This window comes from Apostichopus japonicus, chromosome 7 (assembly GCF_037975245.1).
Source record: "Apostichopus japonicus isolate 1M-3 chromosome 7, ASM3797524v1, whole genome shotgun sequence".
Lineage (NCBI taxonomy): Eukaryota > Metazoa > Echinodermata > Holothuroidea > Aspidochirotida > Stichopodidae > Apostichopus > Apostichopus japonicus.
The window spans coordinates 4,093,004-4,119,053 of record NC_092567.1 but is presented as its reverse complement, the minus strand read 5'-3'; the positions used below and the strand labels follow the sequence as shown (position 1 = coordinate 4,119,053).

General features: G+C 36.0%; 2 protein-coding genes across 6 annotated transcripts in view; both read left to right on the top strand.

Annotated features, from left to right (window-relative positions):
• The window catches only part of LOC139969978 (NLR family CARD domain-containing protein 4-like), a 585,990-nt gene extending 579,237 nt beyond the window's left edge, over positions 1-6,753 (top strand). The window contains exon 10 of the mRNA XM_071975470.1: positions 403-6,753. The gene's annotated coding sequence lies outside the window, so the exon portion shown is untranslated. The remainder of the gene's footprint in view (positions 1-402) is intronic.
• Positions 1-26,050, top strand: part of LOC139969986 (uncharacterized) — a 131,221-nt gene that overhangs the window by 73,299 nt on the left and 31,872 nt on the right. The window lies entirely within an intron of this gene.

Genomic DNA, 26,050 nt, shown 5'->3' with positions numbered 1-26,050 from the left:
TTAATAATAATCTCCATCAATAACCAGAATTTGTATTCCTATATCTGCGATGATCTAATTTTATCTGGTCACTAATATCATTTGCTTCAACTATAATTGGTTTTATTATATTTTTCTTTCACAAAGCAAATCCCTGATTAAATGTATTGAAATGAGTGATAAGCTCCTTCCATTAACAGAAACATCGTTCGCTTGTTTCCCGTGTCGCGATGTTTTGTTTAGCTGTTGGGTTAAATTATTTGTCGGTTCATGGTACTGCTGGCGCTTTTTCGAGGAGGGGCAGGTTGGGAGGGGGTTGTCTAGGTATTACTTCCCCATTATTCTACGAATAAGTGTTTCCTTGACCCGTTTATTATGATAACAATATGACCTAATATATATCATATTATTTTTATATTACAGCTCAATGAAAAATGCATGTTCATCTGGCGATGACAATCATCAGCAGGACTATGACGTCATCCACTCAATTCTCAAATTGATGGTAGTAATTTCAGTGAGAAAAGATCTAATAAAGATTTGGGTTGTTAACTGTTAATATCTCCCAAATACTACAAACAGCGCCAGATAGAGCTCCAGTATAATACACATGGAACTAGTCTAGTATGATTGTGACGTCATCAAATGCCTATATTCTCAAGTGAATGTAATGGTGACTTTATGAAGACTTTAACTTTTACATTCATTGTGAAGGGATCCTGTAGAGAGATTAGGTTGTGTAATAATATTAATAATTCCATACACAATAACGAAGTTAAGTAAAAGATAACTGTTCAATTTACATGTGGTTTTAAAGGATTAATTTAATCTAAATTTCAGTCTTTAAATGTTATAGTCCAAACATGGAATGTTACTAAAGTTTCTTCAACTTTTCTGGGTTTGTTAGATATTCACCTTTAAAATATGATAAATGTCTGGAATACTCCTTTTAATGCTAAAGTGATAATGACTTCAGCCCCTGAGTGCAGGCCTAAATATTTATGTTAATAATGTAATTTATACATTGAATAACTCAACAAAATCAAGTTGTGTAACTTCGTTTTTAAAACAGAGCATATTTAGATGATTTTCAACTACATCTGTCCGTGTAGAATTTGTACTTCACTGTTAACATGTTATTTAAGGCCATAACATTTTTCTCATCCCATTGAGTTTTGTGTTGTATTTGATGAACTGACATAACTGTCTCCGTATTATATTATATAGTCCAGTTACCTGCACTGATAAACTCAGATGTTTAAGGTAACGTGTCTCAACATGAAACAAAATGTTATAGTAAAAGCAGCCTAGACTGAAAGCCAGTGGTCTAAAACATAACAACATTCATGTTGTGCTTAAAGTCATCTTTTAATATGTTACATGTTCAACTACTAAGTTTTGTGCGCTAAAATGTAAAAATGTATTTTGTTAGGTTTTGTTAGTCACATTGCTGTCGTTCGGGGGACTAGAGGGGTGGGTTAAGGGGACATAAATGTTATCTTACAGTGGCCATTTCTTAATATGTTGTATATCTAATTTTGTAATGAGCTCACTGTACACTATATATCTCTTTTTAAGAGACATCGACCTCATCTTCGCCACCAACTGAAAATAGTCTGGTGACGTCACTGATTACCAAGTTGAAGAAAACAACAGATTTACTTTTTATGTATCTTGAATTTAACTCGATGAAATTGAAAACAAAACGATAACAGAAAAGTACATCTTAGAAAGAATGATTAATTATGAGAAACTCTTCCACTATTAATTAAGATATATTACCCACCTATTAGGCGGATTTAACCACAGGTAGCATACATAATTTAATGTAATGATAGCGTTTTCTATTATTTTTTGGAGATGGGATGGGGTTTCTAGTGGATTCCTTCTCCATCATATCAAGGGATTAGGTTAACTTTGTAAACTGTAATAAAGAACTCCCAACAAGGATTCGATATCTTACATGATCATATAGGCTACTTAGTATTTTATTGTAAAGTGTACAACAGTCTTTTCTTACGTTTTATTACCCACATTACTATCCAAATATACTTTCTTTTCTAACTCTAAATTCGTTTGCTCTTCAAGCCAAATTCAAACTTGCTAAGAGCCAATCAAGCTTCTAATGACGTCATCTACCAACCACTACGTCATCAGTATAGGAGACTATATTTTCTTGGATGTCAACTATTGAGAGAGGGAAGAAAGAGAGCACAATCCCTACCTTTCTCTATGTGTGTATGTGGAGGAGCGGGGGGGGGGGGGGTGGAGGGGTTAGACCCAACACATTGGTGACCAAGTAGATGTTATAGTAGTTATTTGCACCACAACCAGAACGCTAATTTGTATAATGGGAATTTTGTATAACGGTTAATAACGGAAAATAACAGTTACGTACAGTATTTTTTCCAATTTAAATTAGTATGTAACAAAGTCATCGTTACTTGTGTGAATGAAGAGAAAGGTAATGTTATGAAATGTGTAATGTTATGATTCATCCCAATTCCAGACCCATATCTCTACCTCCCACCACCCCCCCCCCACCTCCACTCCGACAAACACTTATCTACTCAGAAAATTAATTATACGTCTAATTGTGTTAATATTCCTAAACTTATTTTTTTAAGCAGACATGTTTGGAATGCTTTGGTAAACATATGTACATACTGTATCCACATACACTTGGTAACTAGGAGTGCATGATTACACTTTGTCTTCGTTCTTCCTTTTACTACATTTGATGTAAACTGTGACGTATCGGTTACGTATTGTCTAAAATCTAACAAAGAATAGAGCCACGTTAATTGTGTCAACGTTAGGACTAAGTGGCATTCATTGGTTATCTACAATACCATTGTGTCATTAAAATCGATCTACAAGAACTTAGAGGTTATATTAATTAATCTCTGTGACATGTTTGTTCTATGTCAGCATTTCTTCATTTCTTTCTGTTCCTATGAATTATCGTTCTTAACATGAAGACAATAAGATGACGTCATATCATCTGATTTAAAATAACAAATGTGTATTCTGTTTATTACGTAACTGAGACTTCAATAACTTCATTTGTCAATACTTTCATTTTATTATTCTATTATTATTATTTTAAGCTTCGCTTTATTATCGTTTATATTGATTTATAATATGTTTGTTTCAAATCATCATTTTAATAATTTATTTTGTTATCAATTTTACCTAATATCCTATTTGTTGTATTAAATGATCCCATCAGCGCACGAAGAATATAACATGAACGCTCAAAATAGTTCACCGACAAACAAACATACAAACGTTTCTATTTAGTGTGAATGCTAACTCTTCGAAAATAACAGTCAAGTTAAATGCGCTTTGATCATGCGCAGTTAGTTAAATCTCTCCAGGTATGATGAAATGACGTCAATATAAGATTAATAACATTACTACAGAAATTAATCAGATAGACATGTTTCCATTATTGTTAGCGCTTTTAATGGATATCATATTGTTATTTTTCATTTGCTTACTTTAAATTTCTGCTACATTTTGAAAACTGTCTGTTGAAGTGTTCTTTACGTTTTGACTCAAAAGAGACTGTCACGTCGATAACCTTAAAAAGGAAATTAGAGAAAAAAAATGTTAATTTGACTTATTGAAGAGAATCATATACAAAGCATCCTGTTGAAATTTGTATCCAATTTCTACATTGCGGTTTGGATATATCGATTGCTGGAATTGTAACAGATTGTACCAAAAGTGAACTTGAAGCAAACAGGTGTGATGTCATAGTTGCACACTGACAGCAAAATGTTCCATTTTTCTTATGTTTTTACTTCCTTAGTTTGACTTTGGATTGAAAAGGATCCCAACTTTGCTTTAGGGTATGTGATGATGACAATACCTATTAATTGCAAAATACATGCATACCAAGTTTTTATTCCTTATCGAAGGCAAAAGGAATATATGCAATGGTGAGGGCGTGTGCGTCTGTGACACTTGCTTGAGTCCGCGATAACTCAACAACGGAGTGATGCATTTTTATCATACTTGTTATGTAGATGTATTATAGTAAGAAGGTGGGCCCAATTTTTGTAGCGCTGACCTTATGAATATTAATAAGATTATGGTGTCAAACGTAAAACGTTTTACATTGCAATAACTCCGCAATACGAAGTCGGATTGCAGCCAAACTTGGTACAAGTTGCTGGTTAATATCTGGGCCCTCTCAAAATCCTGGACCCATTTTTGAGCTGGTGGGATCAACTTTTATTTCCAACTTAAATTTTGGGGCAACTTCTTTGGGCCCGAATTTTTGGGTCCCAATATTCTGGGACCATCTGAGCCCACATTTTCTCTCCATTGCAACACCACCGCAACCCTAATTCGGATTGTAGCCAAACTTGGTAAACAGTTGTTGGTTAATAGCTGTTACATGAATGCCATCTGGACCCCAATAATTCCGGACCCATTTTTGGGCCGGCAGGGCCCAACTTTTGTTTTCAACTCAAATGCATTTTTTGGGACAAGTTCTTTAGGCCCGAATTTTGTGGGCGCAATATATTTAGGACCATTTGAGGGCATCGTTTTATTGGGCCCAAGTTTTGGGAAGGGCCAACATTTTTTTATCTCAATAACTCTACAACCTTTAAGTATATCTGATTGTATCTAATCTTGGAATACAGTTGTTGGTTAGTAGCTGGTACATATAGGCATAAATATTATGATAATGAGTGATGGCATACAACACTTTATTATTCCACTTACCGAAGAACCATAGTGACCGTCGGGCTCTTGTTAATATTTCACAGCCTTCATTTACCCTACGTTGTAATTGTAGTCATAAGTAAAGCCTTCGCTTTTAAGAAAATACGATCACGTGAGCTTACATAATTCAACAAGATTGAATGCTGATAATGTTCTGTACATTAAGTAAGTCTTATATGCAATGGAATGCTCTCTGTGTTTTACTTTTCATTTTATTATTTCCTTAATTAAAGTGTTTTAGTTTACTGCATCTTTAAAAGTTTCTACTTGTTTGTGAGACCAAAGGAGAATCAAACCAACGATTATTGTAATATTATGTGATAGGTAAACTATCGATCATTTTAATAGTATATAGGTAAGCTATTGATCATTGTAATATTATATGATAGGTAGCTCCGATCTTTTAATATTATGTGATTGGTAAGCTGTCGATCATTTTTAATATTATGTGATAGGTAAGCTATCGATCATATTAATATTTTATGATAGTTAGCTTTCGATCATTTAATAGTATGTGATTGGTAAGCTATCCATCATTTTAATATTATGTGATAGGTAAGCTATGGATCATATTTAATATTATGTGATAGATAAGCTATCGATGAGCAAGTCACTTTAAGTCCTTTAGGCATTTGAGAAAAAAATAATTTAAATTGTGGAGATACCGTTTCTTCCATATTTGTTAAGATACAAGACTCGTAGATTTGAATAAGTCTTGACATTTGGAAGTTGTCTTCATTAATTGCTTCATTAAAGTCTTCTTTAATACGGTATATAAGTAGAACGTTAACAAGTTATTCATTTAGCATTACATAATTTTGGCGTAGTAAAGCTGATAATATTATGTGTATATCAAGTAATCCTTAACAACAAAGATCGGCTCTGTATAGTATATACGTTTAATTGTATTCTTTCATTGTTATATTAATGCGCCTTATAAATGGTGCTACTGGTTTCATTTTATTTCAGATCTTCCCTATTTCTTTATATTCCGATATTTTCCTTCGATTTGTAACAATTCTAATACTTGCTCTAATTATTGTTATATTTAGTCATTAATTGTTAGATTTCATTCTACTTCATCCTTTCATTAATTTTACTTTCTTTCAAGATTTATTTGCTTTCTTTCGTTCCTCCTATTTCTATATTATGAATTAATCTTTGATATTACTCACGCGTAATACAGTGAATATTAGAAGAATATTGTTCAATGTTATCATAATAACAATGACTGGCTGTCTACCGTTATACCATTGATTGTGTTATTCAAAATCAAACTAAAACATTGTCTTAGACATTAATTACTACAATGACATATATTGTTTTTCAATCCAGTTCTTTGTTCCATTATTATGATCTCTAATGACGTTTCTTTGAAGACAATAGGAACACGTGACTGACGTATTATAGTAAGCTTTTAACATAATAGCAACGAAGATAATGTTCTGTATATTTAACATGAACCTTAAATGCGATGATCGGCTCTACATACATATCTTTCATTCTTCTTGCATCGTAATTTTGCTTCTTTTTATTAATGGTGCTGGTTAAGGATTAATGAATATTCGTAATATCTTCATTGTAATTCAGTTTTTGTTGTATTTGCTTTAAACCAATTGGATATTATGAAGCCATAAAGTTTACCAATATTACTCAACCCCCGGCCCGCAAAACTGAATATACTTACATAACTACAAACACCGACTAACAGATAAATATGGAAGAAATCATTGCGTTGCAGTTTCTGTTTATGATATGATATATTTCCAAGGAAATAATTATTCTTTTATTTTGTAATTGTTCTTGGTATCTTCCATATTTCTGTATGCTTGAACAAATATACAAGTTTTGCAACCAAACACACTTGTTCCCTTTGAGGCGATCCTGGTCTCTCATTGTGATACAATTACAACATATTCATCCCGTGTATCTGTTACTATATTATAAGTTCTTATTGTAGAATATTATAATGCAATTATTGATATGTATTGATATTATAAAATCGATGGAAGCAATAAAAGAAAACTAATCAGAGATAGGCTATATTGTCAACAGTGTTATCCCTGTGTTACGTGTAGTATATGTACTAATAGACCGGCAGCCCAGAGCACTTTGATCAAACGAACGAGGTACCAATATCTGAGTATTGGAACATTTGTGGAAAAACCCAGTATATCCAAAAGTGGACGTCTGCCGTGGTCGCTCTGCTGCATGTGGCCCATGGGGCCGGTTAAAGGGGGCCAAAAAATGCATCTGATCAAACGAACGAGGTACCACTTGAAACCAATGTCAACTTAATGCATGAATGCCACATAGTACTGAATGGCCCATGACAGACAAATTTTCTGCTGCAAAGGGCCCGCCAGACGCCCCAAAAGGGCCCCTAAAAATGCATCTGATCAAACGAACGAGGTACCACTTGAAACCAATGTCAACTTAATGCATGAATGCCACAAAGTAATGAATGGCCCATGCCAGACAAATTTTCTGCTGCTAAGGGCCCGCCAGACGCCCCCAAATATGGCCCAAATGCCCATTATCGTAGCATTGACCCAGATTAAATATGCAAGGTACCACTCAAAACCGGTTTGGAATGTTCGGGTTGACCTTACAGACTATGGAAATAATCATGCCAGACAAATTTTCTGCTACAAAGGGCCCGCCAGACGCCCCAAAAGGGCCCCTTAAAATGAATTTGATCAAACGAACGAGGTACCACTTGAAACCAATGTCAACTTAATGCATGAATGCCACAAAGTACTGAATGGCCTATGCCAGACAAATTTTCTGCTGCTAAGGGCCCACCAGACGCCCCCAAATATGGCCCAAATGCCCATTACCGTAGCATTGACCCAGATTAAATATGCAAGGTACCACTCAAAACCGGTTTTGAATGTTCGGGTTGATCTTACAGACTATGGAAATCCTCATGCCAGACAAATTTTCTGCTACAAAGGCCCGCCAGACGCCCCAAAAGGGCCCCTTAAAATGCATCTGATCAAACGAACGAGGTACCACTTGAAACCAATGTCAACTTAATGCATGAATGCCACAAAGTACTGAATGGCCCATGCCAGACAAATTTTCTACTGCTAAGGGCCCGCCAGACGCCCCCAAATATGGCCCAAATGCCCATTAGCGTAGCATTGACCCAGATTAAATATGCAAGGTACCACTCAAAACCGGTTTGGATCCACACAAAAACAATATTAAATGCAAAGGTACTTTCCACAGAGTAAAGAACTGCCAATGCAAGACAAATTTTCTTCTGCATAGGTCCCACCAGATAGAAAGAATAGGTGGCCCAATGTGGCCCTATATATGGGTCTAAAGAATTGGATATATGTGCCTTGTAACATGACATTTCAAGCTCATGATTATATTGTTTCCAGCATAAATTGGAGTTACTGTACACAAGACCAATGTTTTATCTTATTTAGCTATTCGCTGCTCTAAGCAAAGTAAAGATAACACTTTCACCTAAGCCTCTAAATATTTTGGGATTTGCTGGCCTGGGCAACAATTACAGTTCCCCACATTATACTTCTAACACTCTGAGGAAGAGTCTTGCCTGGCTTGGATCCACAGAACTACGGTTGGAAGAGCAAGAATGGGTGCTACAGCCCTGACTGGTTTGAGGGACCGGCTCTCCCAGATCATCTATTCCAAGAGGGGGAACTGAGCGAAGATTTTCAAAGTAGCCGACCAGACGTGGCTTCCGAGTTTGATGGCGATGATTCAAGTACTGAACCATCTTGGAGTGATGACTCCGACAATGAAACATTGATTTGAGCTTCCATTGTCTTTTTAGAATCAAGTTCATGGGAATACTTAATTTTCATAAACTTAGAGATCTGTCTGAATGGCAAATGCAGTGTCTTTTTACAATGCACACACTCCAGTGTTTAATCACTGTCAAGAGACATGAATTCTCAGTTCTTATACTTCGAACCTAACATGTGTCATGTTCAGAGTAATCACATAATGATCTTTTGTTACTATCTTTGCCAATTATGATTTTAGTACATTTTAAACTAGCAAGATGACTTTCTTCAAAGGTAAAAGATCCCTTCATAGATGAAAACAAAAACCCTCATCTAGCATTCATATTTCTGAAAAATGGATGCCACATCTATTTGTTGGACTTGTTACAAGCTATTCGAATTGAATTAGTGTAATGATGGAAGTTCTAAAAGACCAAGATGGAGTAATATACGCCAATTACTCATTTTATATTTTGTATCAGGGAATGGAGTCATACGTGGTGATATCAGTATTTGTTTGTTCAATCTTAGCATTTTAAGTCCTTTAAAGAGTGTACCTAGCATAAAGGTACATATACATTTCTATGCTTCAATTATGTATCTTTTAAAAACCATATTGGACAGTTTCAACTTGAAACTGTCCAATATGGTTTTTAAAAGATACATAATTGAAGCATTACTCTCAACCCAAACCTTTATCGTTAAGTACACGTTATAAAGCATTTTCACCATTGTTTGATAATTGTTTCTTTGTCTGAGCTTAAGAAACAAAACAATCTCTTTTGTTCGACTACATGTATGTCTTAAGATGACACTTGAGCGTTCTTTCTCAAGATTTTAAACTTTGTAGATTTACAATGCTAACGTAAACACAGTGTTTTAAGATACAAAATGATTTTTGGTTTCTTATTTACAATACATAAACTGATTTTAATCTGCTCCAGTGTTTCCAGCGAAACAAAGTAACTGTCAAGTTAAACACTGCTCACGATACAAAGTACTGACTGGATAAAAGGAAAAAGAATAGATAAAAGGAACAAGAATGGATTTGAGAATGCATTATAACTGTCAGGATCTCCCTCAAAGACTGAGTTCGCGTCATTTTTGTTTTGCTCAATGAAATGTTCAGTAATTGATACACCTACTAGTATACTAATCTCATTATTCCATTGGCCTATGTAGCGGGAAGGAATTTGAATAATTCAGGATGTTCTTGATTGTTATAGATTGGTTTCTTGTGGCATCTTAACTATTTAAACTGCATATTTCTTTTACATGTGGAGGGCCTTTTGCAGAAGAAAATTTGTATTGCATTGGCATTTCTTTACTCTGTGGAATGTTACAAATGTCATGTCACAAGGCACATATATTCTGCATCAATATACAATCCATTAGGCCCATATAGGGCCGCATTGGGCAACCTATTCTTTCTATCTGGTGGGACCTATGCAGAAGAAAATTTGTCTTGCATTGGCAGTTCTTTAATCTGTGGAAAGTACCTTTGCATTTGATATTGGTTTTTTTGTGTTACCAACTATGATTGATCATAGCCCATTTGGGGGCCCTTTTTTTTAGTGTGTCTGTTGGCCCCTTTGTAGCAGAAAATTTGTCTGGCATGAGGATTTCCATAGTCTGTAAGATCAACCCGAACATTCTAAACCGGTTTTGAGTAGTACCTTGCATATTTAATCTGGGTCAATGCTACGATAATGGGCATTTGGGCCATATTTAGGGGCGTCTGGAGGGCCCTTAGCAGCAGAAAATTTGTCTGGCATGGGCCATTCATTACTTTGTGGCATTCATGCATTAAGTTGACATTGGTTTCAAGTGGTACCTCGTTCGTTTGATCAAATTCATTTTAAGGGGCCCTTTTGGGGCGTCTGGCGGGCCCTTTGTAGCAGAAAATTTGTCTGGCATGATTATTTCCATAGTCTGTAAGGTCAACCCGAACATTCCAAACCGGTTTTGAGTGGTACCTTGCATATTTAATCTGGGTCAATGCTACGATAATGGGCATTTGGGCCATATTTGGGGGCGTCTGGCGGGCCCTTAGCAGCAGAAAATTTGTCTGGCATGGGCCATTCATTACTTTGTGGCATTCATGCATTAAGTTGACATTGGTTTCAAGTGGTACCTCGTTCGTTTGATCAGATGCATTTTTAGGGGCCCTTTTGGGGCGTCTGGCGGGCCCTTTGCAGCAGAAAATTTGTCTGTCATGGGCCATTCAGTACTATGTGGCATTCATGCATTAAGTTGACATTGGTTTCAAGTGGTACCTCGTTCGTTTGATCAAATTCATTTTAAGGGGCCCTTTTGGGGCGTCTGGCGGGCCCTTTGTAGCAGAAAATTTGTCTGGCATGATTATTTCCATAGTCTGTAAGGTCAACCCGAACATTCCAAACCGGTTTTGAGTGGTACCTTGCATATTTAATCTGGGTCAATGCTACGATAATGGGCATTTGGGCCATATTTGGGGGCGTCTGGCGGGCCCTTAGCAGCAGAAAATTTGTCTGGCATGGGCCATTCATTACTTTGTGGCATTCATGCATTAAGTTGACATTGGTTTCAAGTGGTACCTCGTTCGTTTGATCAGATGCATTTTAAGGGGCCCTTTTGGGGCGTCTGGCGGGCCCTTTGCAGCAGAAAATTTGTCTGTCATGGGCCATTCAGTACTATGTGGCATTCATGCATTAAGTTGACATTGGTTTCAAGTGGTACCTCGTTCGTTTGATCAGATGCATTTTTTGGCCCCCTTTAACCGGCCCCATGGGCCACATGCAGCAGAGCGACCACGGCAGACGTCCACTTTTGGATATACTGGGTTTTTCCACAAATGTTCCAATACTCAGATATTGGTACCTCGTTCGTTTGATCAAAGTGCTCTGGGCTGCCGGTCTATAACTTGTAATATCAACCTCTTACTCTTTTCCTGTCCTGCATCAAGGTCACACAGAAGGTCAGGGCTATACAGTAACTCCCGGAAGCAAGATTTTTTTCCCAGCGCGGTAAAGGCCATCATTTGCATACCTCGCTTCTCATTGGCTGGGGTCCGTACACATAAGATTCATTACAATATCAACTAGCAGCTGATGCACTGAATCGTTCATCACATACCACATTTCACAAGGCCACTTTGCTACACTCAAAAAAGAACACAGTCTAGCAGCAGAATGTACGATGGTACGCGTTTGAGTAGAGTTAATTTATTTGTCGGTGTGTTATGCCACGGCCCACGGGTGTAGAGGGTATGTGGTTATGTATCACAAATGTTGCTGTATATATAAAGAAGTTAAATCAAACCGAAACAGTTTGAAGATGATCCAAAAATCACCATATAATATAAACGTAAGACAATTTCTTTGTTCAATAACTATAATCCACAGTGGCAGTGGTACTATATACTAACATGCATGACTAAATACTAGGCCTATATCTTTCGTATTATATTATCTGAAAACCGTACCAAAGGGTCATAATAAACCGTTTCAAAGGGTCATAATTTTGAAATTCAAATCAATGTCTATGCTCAAAATTAAGAGTCTATCAGTTTGAAGTTTAAAAGCATGAAGTAAATAGTCAACCAATCTACAATGAGACGTGTACACTCACAGTCCATGGTCGCAGTATTGTTTTACGAACTTATGGATGTAAATATACACAAACAAGTCCGCGCAAAAGCAAAGAAAAACACAAATTTAACATTTTTTTTATAAAAAAGTTGTCTCAAGACAGTCGCCAGTTCTTACAGCACGTGCATGCGAATCACGATCCACTGCGTGCACGTGTATGTTCATGTACATAAATTTCTATGGTACATACACACTCGCATAGCGTAAGCAAGAACTTCCCAATTCAGCATCAGCCAATGAGAAGCGAGGTATGCAAATGATGGCCTTTACCGCGCTGGGGAAAAAAAATCTCGCTCCCCGGAAGAACAGGTGAGGCTGGTAAAGTTTCGGTTGAGATTAAGAAATTCTTGTCCTAATAAAAGTGTTGATATCGCTATGTGTGCCATAAATTTATACTTTCTCTTCAAGTTCATCCCAACATTTTCTAGAAACAAGTGCCTTTTGAAAGATTATAAACTTCCAACTTATTACCAAATATTCAAAAGTGTATAATAAACTGATCGTAAAGTACATTGCTCAATGTGGCATCTGGTGACCATTATCTGATTTTATAGTGTAGTTTGGGCAATATCTGAATCATCTACAGGCAGGATTTTAACGGTTTTAAATTGTCTTTGTGTTTTATCTTAAAGAAATCAAATTTTACTCCTTGTCCCCATGCGAAGATATCTCCATATCAACATCCGGTTGTGTTGACCATTGACGTCTCTGCACGCGTGAGGCAGGGGTGGGAGTGGGGAGGTATGTTCCTTGTGGGTTCCCTACCGATACCGTTACCCCTGGCCACTATATATTCTTACTGAAATCATTTCTCCCGTATAATGTCCTTTCCCTTCCCCGTTCGTCCTCAACTGTACTGCCTGGATACCACGTATGTCTGTTTCTGTGTATTGATAACGTCATAATGCTTATCAATATATGCTAACATTTTTTGAGGCCTTTGTTAGGTAACACTTCGTCACGCCCGTCTGCAGTGTTTTCCTTAAACTGTACCCTAAAACGCAAACGAAAGTGTAAATATGCTGAGAATGTTTATTAATACATCGATGACGATATCCAATTCTATGTTATTTTATAATTTTATGTCGTGAATTTGAAGGTTTGCTTCATAGACTTGTTTTCAGCATAGATTTCAATCCTTTCTTGTTTTCACTCTCGTTGCCTTGGTTTCTAAAGGTCGTAACATTGACCTATATTGATGTCTGGCAGTAATATAAATGGCTTCTTTCATCCTTCATGGTGTGATTTTGTGGTCTTGCAGTAAAAGAGATAATCGTCTCGTTAGCACCGCCGTCTATGGTATACCGTCAGCTGGCAGATTGTGGAAATTCATCCTAAGCCAACAATAGTATCAACTTGATACAAAGTTCAATGATGGGTTAATGATTGTTCCTTGTTTACGTGTTTATAATCATTACATTAATAAACAAACCAAATAGATCACACATCAAATTACGAAATGTAAGTTGGTGCTGGTGGCTGGAAATCTGAACACACTAGCATATATGACGCCATGATTACTTCGTGGGGCGTAAGATATGCATCACCACACACGGTATACCATGACAAGACTGGACTGGAGGTGGAGGTGAGGGGGGTGAGTTTGGCGTGGACAAGGTACATTGTACTGAGGTCACATGTGGATCAATATCTTACCAAGAACATTGCCTTGCCAAAGTCAAGTATAAATGAAGCAAATTTGACTTGTATTTTGCCGGAAGTCATTGTTTTCCAAGATGAATATATTACGGTAAACGACAGTCGATCCATTTCAAGAGTGAAGCAGGACCGGGATGGGTGTGGAAGACTAATGTGTAATGTTAACTCCTATGATAATATTATCAATATATCTAACCATGTGAATGTGGCCGTACAACTGCCGATAAGAAATAAACGTTTTGGACTGATACTACACGATGAAAAAAATTTGTGTTATCTAACACACAAATGCAGTGACTTCGCTCTGCATACATTGTTACACCGTTTAATGGTATCTTAATTTATCTGAACTTACTCTGAAGCAAACGTTACTTTACACATCAGCGATGAAAAGGCATTTTCCTCTGTTTGTTAACATTAATGCAGCCAATTTCGACTTATCAAGAATGTTACCAAAATCTTCAGAGTATTCAAAATTAAATTGCAATTAATCAAATTAAGGTATCTTGTTTTAAGTCGGTTAATGATAGTAATTAAGTACATAAAGATTGCAACCTACCAGATATTTTTTCTTCAGATTAAATCCTTTGAAGAACTAAAGATGAACTAGAAACATCCAAACTTTAATTTACTGTTTGTTTGAATTATTCCTTAAAATTTTAACGAACAACTTGACTACGGTATTCCTGAAGCAAATAACAGATTTTTCAAAATAAACCGAAATATTAGTTTTAAATATACAAATAATAATATATTTAGCCTAAAACGAAATAGTCCAACATTAGAGACTAACATTCAATCTAAAAAAATGCACTTAATATATATTTCATTCAACGTGAAACCGTTTCTATGCACTGACCTTAACAATATCAGCATTGATCGCCCGAAGTTCTCATTTATCTTAGAATAAAGGGTACGAGCGCCCTCTAAAATAAAAAAGTTTGCATCACACGTATGACACAACTATCTTCTGATTATAACAAAGGTATCGTAAGATGAAGACTGTGGAGTACGGTCAGGATAGTCAGAGTGAGGTTAAAGGATTATTTCGATCATCCATGCATATTTGAGATTAGAAGGGCCGCCCTGACATAAGTTAGTTTTTGATGTTCACAAGAATGAATATTCAAAGAACATAATGATATAGATATTAAACATCAACAGAAACAAAGGTGGAACCAGAGTAATGTACAACTTACTACTGTAAAAGCTTTGTCCATTTATTGTGGAAGATTTTGATCGTTTTTTATAACCGATTTGGTTTCGCTTAGGTTGTAAATACAACTATACATTTACAGGTTAAATGTTGTTATAGCTAATACAGTAGTTTGAATGATATAGTCATGCTATAGGAGTACAAAGACATGTTTATTTGTCGTATATGAATACAAACGCTTATCCATGTTAATCGGCCCATAAATCTGAATTATCGGTCGAGAAACCTGGATTAACAATGATAAACTCCGATAATTAAGCGGATTATCGGTCTGATTTGTAACCCAATATCCAATTTTATTGCCGATAATATTTCATTTTCACTTGAATAACCTGGAGTACTGATTCAAAACAAGACTGGCATCGAGCGATAATCCATTTTTCCGACAGAATAAAACTGGAATATATAATGAGTGAGTTTTTTTGCTTTGTCATACACGTGTTTCAGGAATACTTTCGATATGCGAGGAAACATCCGGTAAGATTAGCATAACAATATGCGTAAAATCCCATTCTTTGTTCCGAAGAAGAAATGAATGAAAAGAAAACCACACGTGGCTTTGTAAACATTCCAGGCTCAGGTTTTCTATATCTAGTCATACAGTATTGTATTAATGATAGTTGAATAGGCTTGATAAAATAAGCAACTTATAAATGTCCTTTATTGCAATTAAGTTTAATAAATCAAATTACAGAATATATACGCATCGCATAATGTAAACAACAATGTTACACACAAATACTGGCAATTATAAAGTAGCTGGTTTAAGTCTTAAAAGGATAGAGGGTAAATTTCAATAGTCTTTCCTGAAATGTCGATCGGAAGGGAAACAGACATTGGATACCGCTGTTACCGGTCGAAAAGTAAAATAGCGGCTTACCAACTAGCAGCCTAAATTGCTTTATAGTTAAACTATTGTTTGAACATCCTCCGATGATCAATCACCACCCCAGCCCAAACTAAAAGCTTAGAATAAGGTGAATTTATGTAAGACAATAGTCCTTCACTTTCTTCATAGAGACGGAATTATATCGCGCAGTCATGTTCCATCAATTGTGCTGCTTACACACACACCAGAAACAAATAACACAGACACCTGTGTCTCATTTCTTTTCATAATAAAAGTAAATTAGTCATCATTCCAGAGTATGAAACTTGTTTGTTGAAATGTAAAATAGAACCAAACCTTATTTGATTTTACAATATCATTTTAAGTAAGTACCAAGTCGAATTATGTACTGTTAATTCATCAATCTATCTCCAATTATTGTTTCGCATAATTCATTAGTGGGCGTTAAGTAAAACTGGTCAATACCTACCGTCAAAATGTCGGTACAAATAATTCCTTCACTAATGTAATATCACACTTTCGCCATGAGAATATTATATCCATGCAGGTAGAACAAATTAACGTATTTCAGAAAGAGTTTTGATGGTGTGCCTGCATTTGTGGGTGTGGGTGCGTGTGTGTGTGATGTTAATGTTCCATTCACTGAGATGAAAGCACCACTGTTGCCTAACTTATACATACCTCTACTGCCTTTCCTTCTTTTGTTCTCGAAATGTATTGGAAAATAACATTTAATTTTCAGTACTGCACGAGTATGTCATTGTTTATTATTCTAATTACTACTTTCAGCAAATAAAAATAATGCCTTCTAACCTAGTTTGGTTTAAATTTTAAGACTTGGCTAATATAACAGGTGATTACTGTACATACAGACGTAAAGCTAATACCTGTATGGGTTGTGCATGCATGAAATTATAGTGCATATTTGTCCATTTTTAAATGTTAGTGTATTACTTATATTCTGTATATATTTTAACACCAATTTACATATTCAAAATAAAATTTAGTTCCGCGGTGAACGAATTGCTAATATGTATTTGGTGTACTTTGAAATTTGGAGAACATAATTAACTGTATTGTTGAGTAGGTTGGAAACAATTACCATACCATTTGATATCCTTTATTCCAAATTATTATTGTTGCAAATGCGAAATGAAAGCTCATATTTAAGAAGCAACATGTGCATGTTATTACGTGACGTGTTAGTACTTCTACAAGGCTAAAACAAGCTTGACATGCACCGCGCGTCCTAACTCGGCATAGACTTGTCCAATAACCAAATAAATGTGGCAGGTTCTGGCGCACTATATACATGCACTGTTATGGTACGTAATTACATTATAACGGCGTCAACAAGCTTATACAATACGTTTGTCAACATTGGTTAATTGCATGGAAGTTTTCAGTAAATTTCAGTGTGCTGGCAATGAGATATACAACTCCGCGGATTACCCTCTTTGTTTATTATTTGTATTGAATATAATTGTTAAATATTTACTACAAAACGTTGTTTGAGAAGTGTGTGTCGCTCAGCACAGACTAGTCTGTAGCTTTAAGGTCATATTGCGACCAAACCGGTTCGGTTACATGATCTGAAATGTCTCGATCGTATGTGCGTAATAAAGGAGAGCTCACTTTGATAGAGGGTTTGCGTATGACTCAAATATCATCAGCCAATAAAAAGTAATTTAACAATTGAACACTTTGGATGATTAAAACAGATTTTAATTGATATATATATTGATAAATAAAATAGACGAAACTCGCAACCGAAGGTTTCATTATCTTCAGAGTCAAGAATATAGGTTTCATATGTTTCAAAGATGGACACCAATTATCACAAACCATGCACCAACACACACAAAAGCTAGGAACATTCACTTTATGAAATAAAAAATCCCTTAACGCGCTCGTACCCTCTGAATTCCCGATAAAAACAAACGATTTCGAGGAGTTCGTGGAAAGATGTCAATGATGTCATCTGTGATTTCGCAAATCCACGTTAGTGTCTATGAGTACATTCATAGACTGATGAAGCCAGCGATGGGATTTGAGGTAAATGAATGCTGGAGGCTGACGGTCTGCTGTATTGGTCCCTAATTTAGTACGCTAACACTAAATAGGTACCGCTCAATGACACACTGATCTAACATGCTCCCTATCAACCAAAACACCAAGTCTTCATAAGCTATACAGCAAGTTCAAGCAAACATGCTAGTAAACTTGTTTTATACAAACTTGAATCGGACAAGAAAAGTGTAAAACAGAACCGGCCTAACTGGCAGCGAAAGGTCATTTTGCGACCACAGCAGCTGGATAACGTAATCAAAAAGCCTGTTTAGCTAAGACATGTTAAACTTGAGGCCATTAGAGCAAGACAAGATGGTACACGGCTTAATTTCTGGGCCACCTATATTGAATTTCCTTCACGTAAGGCTTAAGGTGCAGATTTTTAAGACATTTATTAAGCGACTAATAAAATAACACCGTTTACAAGTTGTAAACTGACATGAGTATACCATGCTTTTAAACATTCCTAATCCTAAATTTGCTTTGAAGTTTGTCCCAATTGTCGTATTGAAAACCAATTCAAATGCAGAGTAACCTATAGGTTCCAACAGCTATGTTACTATAGCCGATGAGCTCAGCATATATATGCATAGGTAAATGGTTAGTATATCATTAGTATATCATTGATGCTATGATGGCTAGTATATAATTGATGCTATGATGGTTAGTATCTCTACGAAGCTATGATGGTTAGTATCTAATCGAAGCGGTACTTCTTGCGATTTTATATCAGTGACTAACACTGTTCATGGAGAATTGTTCTAATATTCCTAATGATTAGGTATTTCTGATGTTAAACTAGCGACATTTTAATCAGTTTTTTTTTTTTGATAAGTTCAATGTTCAATTTTGGAGTCAACTTAATTGTCCGAGTCCGAGACAAGTTCATCTTATATTTCTAGCAAGCTCCAGTAAGCTGAACGTTGTTAACTGTGCAAGCTTAACAAAACATAAACAGGTCATACCGACTAGGATGAACTCTAGTCCATGCAGTGCCTAGTGTGACTACACGATTATACGGGATAAACTAGCCAATACCTTAATCCTGCGTTTCTGTACTAACTTAAAACTAGGTAATCTAGTAGTAAAATAAATCCAGTTAAACTGGTCAGTCTGTCAGTAGGATACTCTATAGTCGATTGAGTGTATGCATTGGTCTCCATTGGTCGGGTGACGTTCGTAGGTTGTGTGATTGGGTGATTCCACCCATATGCGGTATGTAGTTTGCACTGGGTTATTTTTTTTTTCTGAGTTAAGCGCCTTTTGACAGTTGCGTTGTGGCCCTAGCGGAATAGGTCGCGTAAACAGTACAACCTAAATTTATTTGAGGCAAATACAATTTGCCAAACTCTACAGGTATCACGACAGTAATTTATAGATAAAAAAAAAACTATAAATGCAGTCAGTTACTAGAATTGTAATCACACTGCCTATGAGTCTGCTGTGTATTGTCTGCCATATATATATATCGCTGCTGAATAAACGTCCAAAACATTTGACAAATCAACTTCAAGCACATTAGTGTACTGTGGTATTTGAGGATCTGTTGTATTGGCCTAAAATTTAGCAAGCTAATTTTCCAAAATAGAATACTTATAAAGAAACTATAATCCAAAGGATTACTCTCATGCGGTTACTTGTATTGAAATAATATCACATATGTATTAAACTGACAGGGTGATATACCCTCAAAGCTTAAGCAGGAGGTATTCCTTAGCAATACATTGCTCCTTGAGAGGAAGTGAAATCTCGCTTGGGATGGGTTTTTTTGGCAAGTTTGGGGTATTTTGGAAGTTTTGTAAATTTAGGAAGTGTTTTTTTTTTTTCTTCTTCTAGAAGTTGTGGACTAATTTTAGCCTTATATTTGGAGTAACATACAAATATGTGTGTGAACATTGTTGATGAAAGACATATTTATATTCTAATCAGAATGCAATAAAAGTATTATCAAAATTCGGATTACTGAAGTAATTTTAAATTTCTTGGTAGAATTTATCACGCCAAGAGCATTACCCGAGAAGTCAGAATATTAGTTTGAATCACGGCATGAATATCACTGCTTTTATGTGAATGACATTTCCTTGCTGTTATTACGGATTTTTTTAACAAAATGTTCCCGTTACAGGTTAACCTTAAATGAGTTTTTATCTGCTCCAAAATTGTGTAAGTCGTTAACATATACTACACTCATTTACCGTACATATAGCTATCGATAAGATTCTTGTACACAGTATAGGGAACCAAACTAACAACATATGATTTGCTTAAGTTAATTATCTTGAATTCTCAAGTTTACTACCGATAAAGTTACACGAGTATATAGTTATACTTTATTTCACGCCTTCGACGCTAGAGGTGTTCGTTGTAACAAATCTTGTTTTTTTATATGATTATTGACATATTGCTCTTATTTATGAGCACCTGTAGGATGCAAGGAAAGATCAGGGGACTTGCACTCCCCATGGAAAATAAAATTGTTAACAATAATCAGGGTTAAACAAAACTAATGATGCATACAAATTAAGCATATTCCAGCTCGGTATAAAGGGCTCAGAATAGCAGTAATCGTCATTTAATTCTTAGAACATTGCTGGGGCTTCCCCAGTCATACATTTCTGCGTAACGCTGTTTGGCGTTTTGCTATTATTATGCACTGACATTATTCCCAACATAACGTTTATATTTGCCACATTTTCATCGCAGACGACAGCATATTTGGGCATAGTTTGGATTGTAATTTTAGTTCACCAAATGTTACTTCAACATACCTTTAACTATGAATAAATGAACTTGTCAGTCGGAATTGTCTGAAACCTTATTTATGAACCAAAATCACCATGCATCTTACCAAGACGGACAAATGTTAGTTACCAAAGCGTTAAGTAACCCTACTCTTTGCCACATGCATAATATTTCAGGGTCAGCTAGCGGGGTTTGGTGGCGGCGAGGGATATGTGCTGGAAAATACATTTTATATTTTCTAACAAATAATTTTGTGAATGTCCGTTTGCGTGCCATTTCGTTATTTCATGACGTGGGCAGCCAGGAATGTGTGTCCCGTGAAGCAATGCCCTGATCTCTTTCCCCAATCTTTTAAAAAATAGGTAGTCTTGGCTATAAAAAAATTGATAGGAAACAATACCTTCTCTGGTGAAAATTACATAAAATATCTTCTCCAGTGTGTGAAAACTGGACAGTGGAAGTTGTCACCTGTTATACCAAACTGAATTTGAAACAAACAGGTGTAATGGAATTGTCTGAAACTTTTAGATAATGTTTTTTTTTTTTTTTTTTTGTTCTTCTTTGAAATCTGCATCTAAAGTTCCCAGACATTTCCCAAGTTACATTGCGACAGCACACACGGAAATTATGATACTCCTTCAGGATTGTTGGTTTACACAATCGTAGCAAATACTGAGTACGATTAAAATTCATATATGTGTACGGATATCTTAAAATTTGTTCGGTAACAATATTTGCAAATATTGCACTGCAGTGGTTATGACATATTATTATGCTCACGTTGGGTTCACCCGTAGAGTATTTTCTTTGAACAGAATATTCACTTTCAACGTTAAATATTATAATGAAACTGAAGACAGTTTAAATGAATGTCTGATTGTACCATTGTAATAACAATCTATTAATAACATGTGTGGATAATTACCAAAAATAATTTATAATACACATTTATATCACTAATTATCTCGAAGAGAAGGGAAAACTTAAACAGGACCCAATGGTGCATTTATAATTAAATATGAGCTAATACTACCGTTTTGTCGCCTTTGTGAACGCAGGAAATGAAATTATTTATCATCACTTTACATTGTTGACAGAAATGTTATATAGTTCAAAGGAAAATGATTAAAAGAAAACGTGAGTGTATGAAACAATAACGTTGTATTATTGACCTAAAGCAATATACTAAATGTAATTCATATGATCTCCTTATGTTGTCATAACATGTTTCGAAACTTCGCCAAAATTGGAGCCAATCATTTTGCATCTCTGTTGATCAAAATGATTGGAACTGGGTGTTTTATAAACGGGGCAACCGTTTCAAAAACAATAAATCACTACATTTTTATTGAAAACAACTATCGCTGGTCAGGTGGATATACCCGGACTGCATTGAACAGACTACGTAACTAAATGCTAATATAGGACATGACATTATAACCTATGAAAATGTATCAACTTATCTTATTGAAGAGCAACCCGTCAATAAGGAAACAAGCTTAGGAGTGAAAATAAGCAGTAACGCCTGAGTAATGTCACTTGATTCAGTTCACTACGTTGCACTTTAATTAAAAACAATATTGATTTGTATTGTTCGGCTTGTCTCTGTAGGAAGATTCCTTGTACAGTTGAAGGATAACAAGACCTGTACATGTGACGTAGGACGCGAATAGGTATTATTGGCACCTTTAATACGTTCAACTGATGTCAAACATATATAGACGAGGTTCAAATGACTTGACTCAACTTTACATGAATATGTCTAGTAAAAAGCTTGGAAGGGTAATTTCCATTTCAAATATTTCCAGCTATTGCACACGTACCTGCATATCGATCATCAAATCAACCCCGTTTCTAAAGACAACGGTGATAAACATTATTTTGAGACGTTCCGTCAAAAATCATGAACATTAGTTTGCGTACGTTCATATATTTATCGTAATTGCCAGCGACATGTGTTACTTGCGTGACATATGAATATTCATGTCCAGTCATTTCACGAGCTGCACTTTTCAATCTCTATATGTGTACTAAGAGATATCGAGAGTTGGTCCGAATGTGTGAGGAAAAATATGGGACGGCAAAATAAGTGAAATGTCTATAGGCGAAATGTTACGTCGATAAGGAAAGATTGTACACCCCCCAATCAGAGTGTAATATGTATTCTCTTGTTTCTTAAGTATACCGTTCAGTCCTATATACAATGATAACCATCATAAAGGGAATCCAAACAAACCACGTCTTCACCAGTTAACGTGTACATGAGATTGATATATCCGACCGACTAGACGTGCATGCCAAATATGAAATATTGCGCTTTCCGTATAACGATGGCGGGGTTTGGGCAAATGCAGACTTTCCGATTGGAGAGGGGCGTGCGTGTCCCTCGTAATTACGCCACTGACATTGAATCCAATTAGACAAGTCAACTAATCCAATTTTAAAGTAGTTGGTAGTATATTAATAAAACAGAGATTACAAATACATCAACATTACAAAAGTTTGCATTTTGACAAACAATCAAATGTACAAATCGTATTTTGTTGTTGTTGGAATTAATGTGTTTGATGTACCTTATTATGGTTATATGCTAAACTAATAAAGCTTTGGTTGACACAATCAGATTGAGCACCAAAATGTTTTGTTTTGTATTATTTGTGTTCATTTTCAATTTTGGTAGAAATTTGGAAGGACTACCAAGTTTTTGGCAGGACTACCAAATATTTGAAAATCTTTGAAACTGGTAGTCCTTCGGACAACCTTCTCAAATTCCTGAAAATCCATCACTGCTTAAATATGACATTTCAAATGCATTGTAATGTCAAAGTACTAATAATGCTAAACGGTTGCTAGAGTCAATAGTACACCGATAGTATACTTGTTTTAAAATAATTCCCACGATGAAGATATACATATGCAGCCGCGTAGCGAGGAATTTGCCAAGAGAGGGGCGAACCTGTAAGGAAATTATCAGAGTCGTAGATTCGGCGTTGGATACTATCTAAGCGTAGCGCCATAAAGAGTTGGCGCGAAGCGTACAAGAAAATTTTGTCCGAAAGTGCCTCCCAGATCGATGGAAATGTCACTTCCCAGGCCTTGCAAGTTGCATCTAAGCATTTCCTATTTGAAATTACTAGCGATATCATAAAAACGTAGAAAAAATATGCTCAAGGGGGGTCGCCCCCTTCGCCTACACCCTCCCCCCCCCTTGGCTACGCGCCTGTACATGTTTCAATATAACACTGGTTTTAGACATTTGTCAATATTAACTCAGATGGCTTTGAGCAATTCAGAACCAATTCAAGAGCGAAATCCTACATCCACCCAACGTCACTTTAGAGTGAGATGTTTGCACTTTGGTTTTAATTTCTGTGCATTTTGCAAATCGCATTCTATGATTAAGCATACATGGTTAGTAGAGAGTGAACTAAAGGAAGTTTCTTTCCCCAAAAAGTTTCACTTTGTTTTTATTAACACATTTATTAATCTCAATTTGTAGGGACCAAATTACTGAGAAGGGTGATAGAAGGGCCAGGGGAAGGTCCCCGAATTTGTGTTTAAAATGCATGGATGTTGTTAACAAGATTCGCAGGTTTCTTCCGGGGGTGGAAAAACCGCGGAATAAACCGCGGTTTTTTCCACTCGGAAGAAATAGATTTCTTCCAGTTTCTTCCGGACAAAATGGAAGAAACTCATTTTTTTGGGGAAAAACTGTTGATAAAGTATTAAAACAACCTGCAATGATTTCTAACTATGTAATAAATGGACAAGAAGCACTATAGTGTCATCTAGGTAGTCTATATCTAGGTTTGGAGCACATGACCTGCTTCCTGCATATACTGTACACAATATAGTACTAGGCTACTAGCAGCGGACAATTCAGGGAACAACTATGGGCAAGCAATATTTTGCAGACCAGAATGATCCTGATTATAGCCCAGTTCTTAGTTAAAAACTAGTTTCTGAGTGGAGGGGCAAGTGTTCCCTGGAAACTAGTGTAGGCCTACTACAATGCACACTCATTACTACGATTACATTTACCACTATGACCATATTTTGTGAAGATTGAACTCAAGACATGAGGGTTACAGATTCGACTGGAAGTTGTAGTGTGAAATGAGGGCTGACTCGTGGCCAGCTGTGTTTAATTGTGGATGTTTGTTCTTTTTGCTGCTGGGATGACAAGTCCTCCTAACTACAAGTTGTAATTTAGGGAGTTGCAGAAAATACACTGTTGCCTAAATCTAACAGATATTGTTTGGCTATTTTCTTGGTGTTCATTGTATTAAATCCTTAGTTCATGGGCCAATCCAGGTTAATCATTCATACAGTATGGCCAGTTATACAATTCTTGTTGATGGGGGGATCACGAGATGATAAGTAGTTCTTCAATATTGTGATTTATAAAAACAACCCTAAATTATAATCAAAACAAAAATATCATATTTTGATGGTTTCAATGGTATGCATTTTAGTCAGATGGTGGTAAACTATTTGTCTCTTTATCATATATGTGGGCTGTGCTGCATATATGCCAATTTTCACAGTTTCTTCCAGTTTCTTCCTGTTTCTTCCTGTTTCTTCCAGTTTTTTTCCGGGAGAAACTGGAAGAAACCGGAAGAAACAGGTTTCTTCCAGTTTCTTCCACGTCCCCGGAAGAAATAGGTTTCTTCCGGAAGAAACCGAACCCTGGTTGTTAAAAATATCACGATATATATTAACACTGGAAAATTAGATTAATAAAACGAAAGGTGCACCTCTGGTGGGCAAACACAACTTTGGTATCAATGAAAAGAAATTTTAAAATATGAAAATAAATTTGTTCAACTACAGTACGGTGATTAAAAAACGAAACGATTTTACAATGTATGGAGTTGCGAAACTTAACCCATTTGGAGTGTATAATGATATTTGTAGCCTTGTAACCAGTGGCTGATCTAGAATGTCAGGACAAAAAAGGGTAATTCTCGATTTCACAAAAGACTTGACATTATAAGTTGCAACTTAACATTCTTTATCTTGGGATCTCCTTCTTTAAAGCAGCATTTTGCGTTTGGTCGGCGCTTTCCACATGTTTGACATGTCTATCGAGTTTTTACATATATTATATCACACAATACAACAGCAAGCAGAGATATTAGCCATTTTTTCTTCTGCCAACAGCGTTAATTGGAGAGTTATTAAGGACTTCTACGGATAATGAGAAAAATGTCTTCCGACAAATTCCTACACTTCGCCCACACCCACTAGTTTGAATTTAACCAATCAGTGAGTAGCTAACATGTTAAGTTATGAGCCGTTGCTAAAATAAGATTAAAAAAAGTTGCGTTGATTACATGCACTGCCATAGACAATGTATATGAATATACCATGGTGTTACTGTTATTGTTATATTACCATG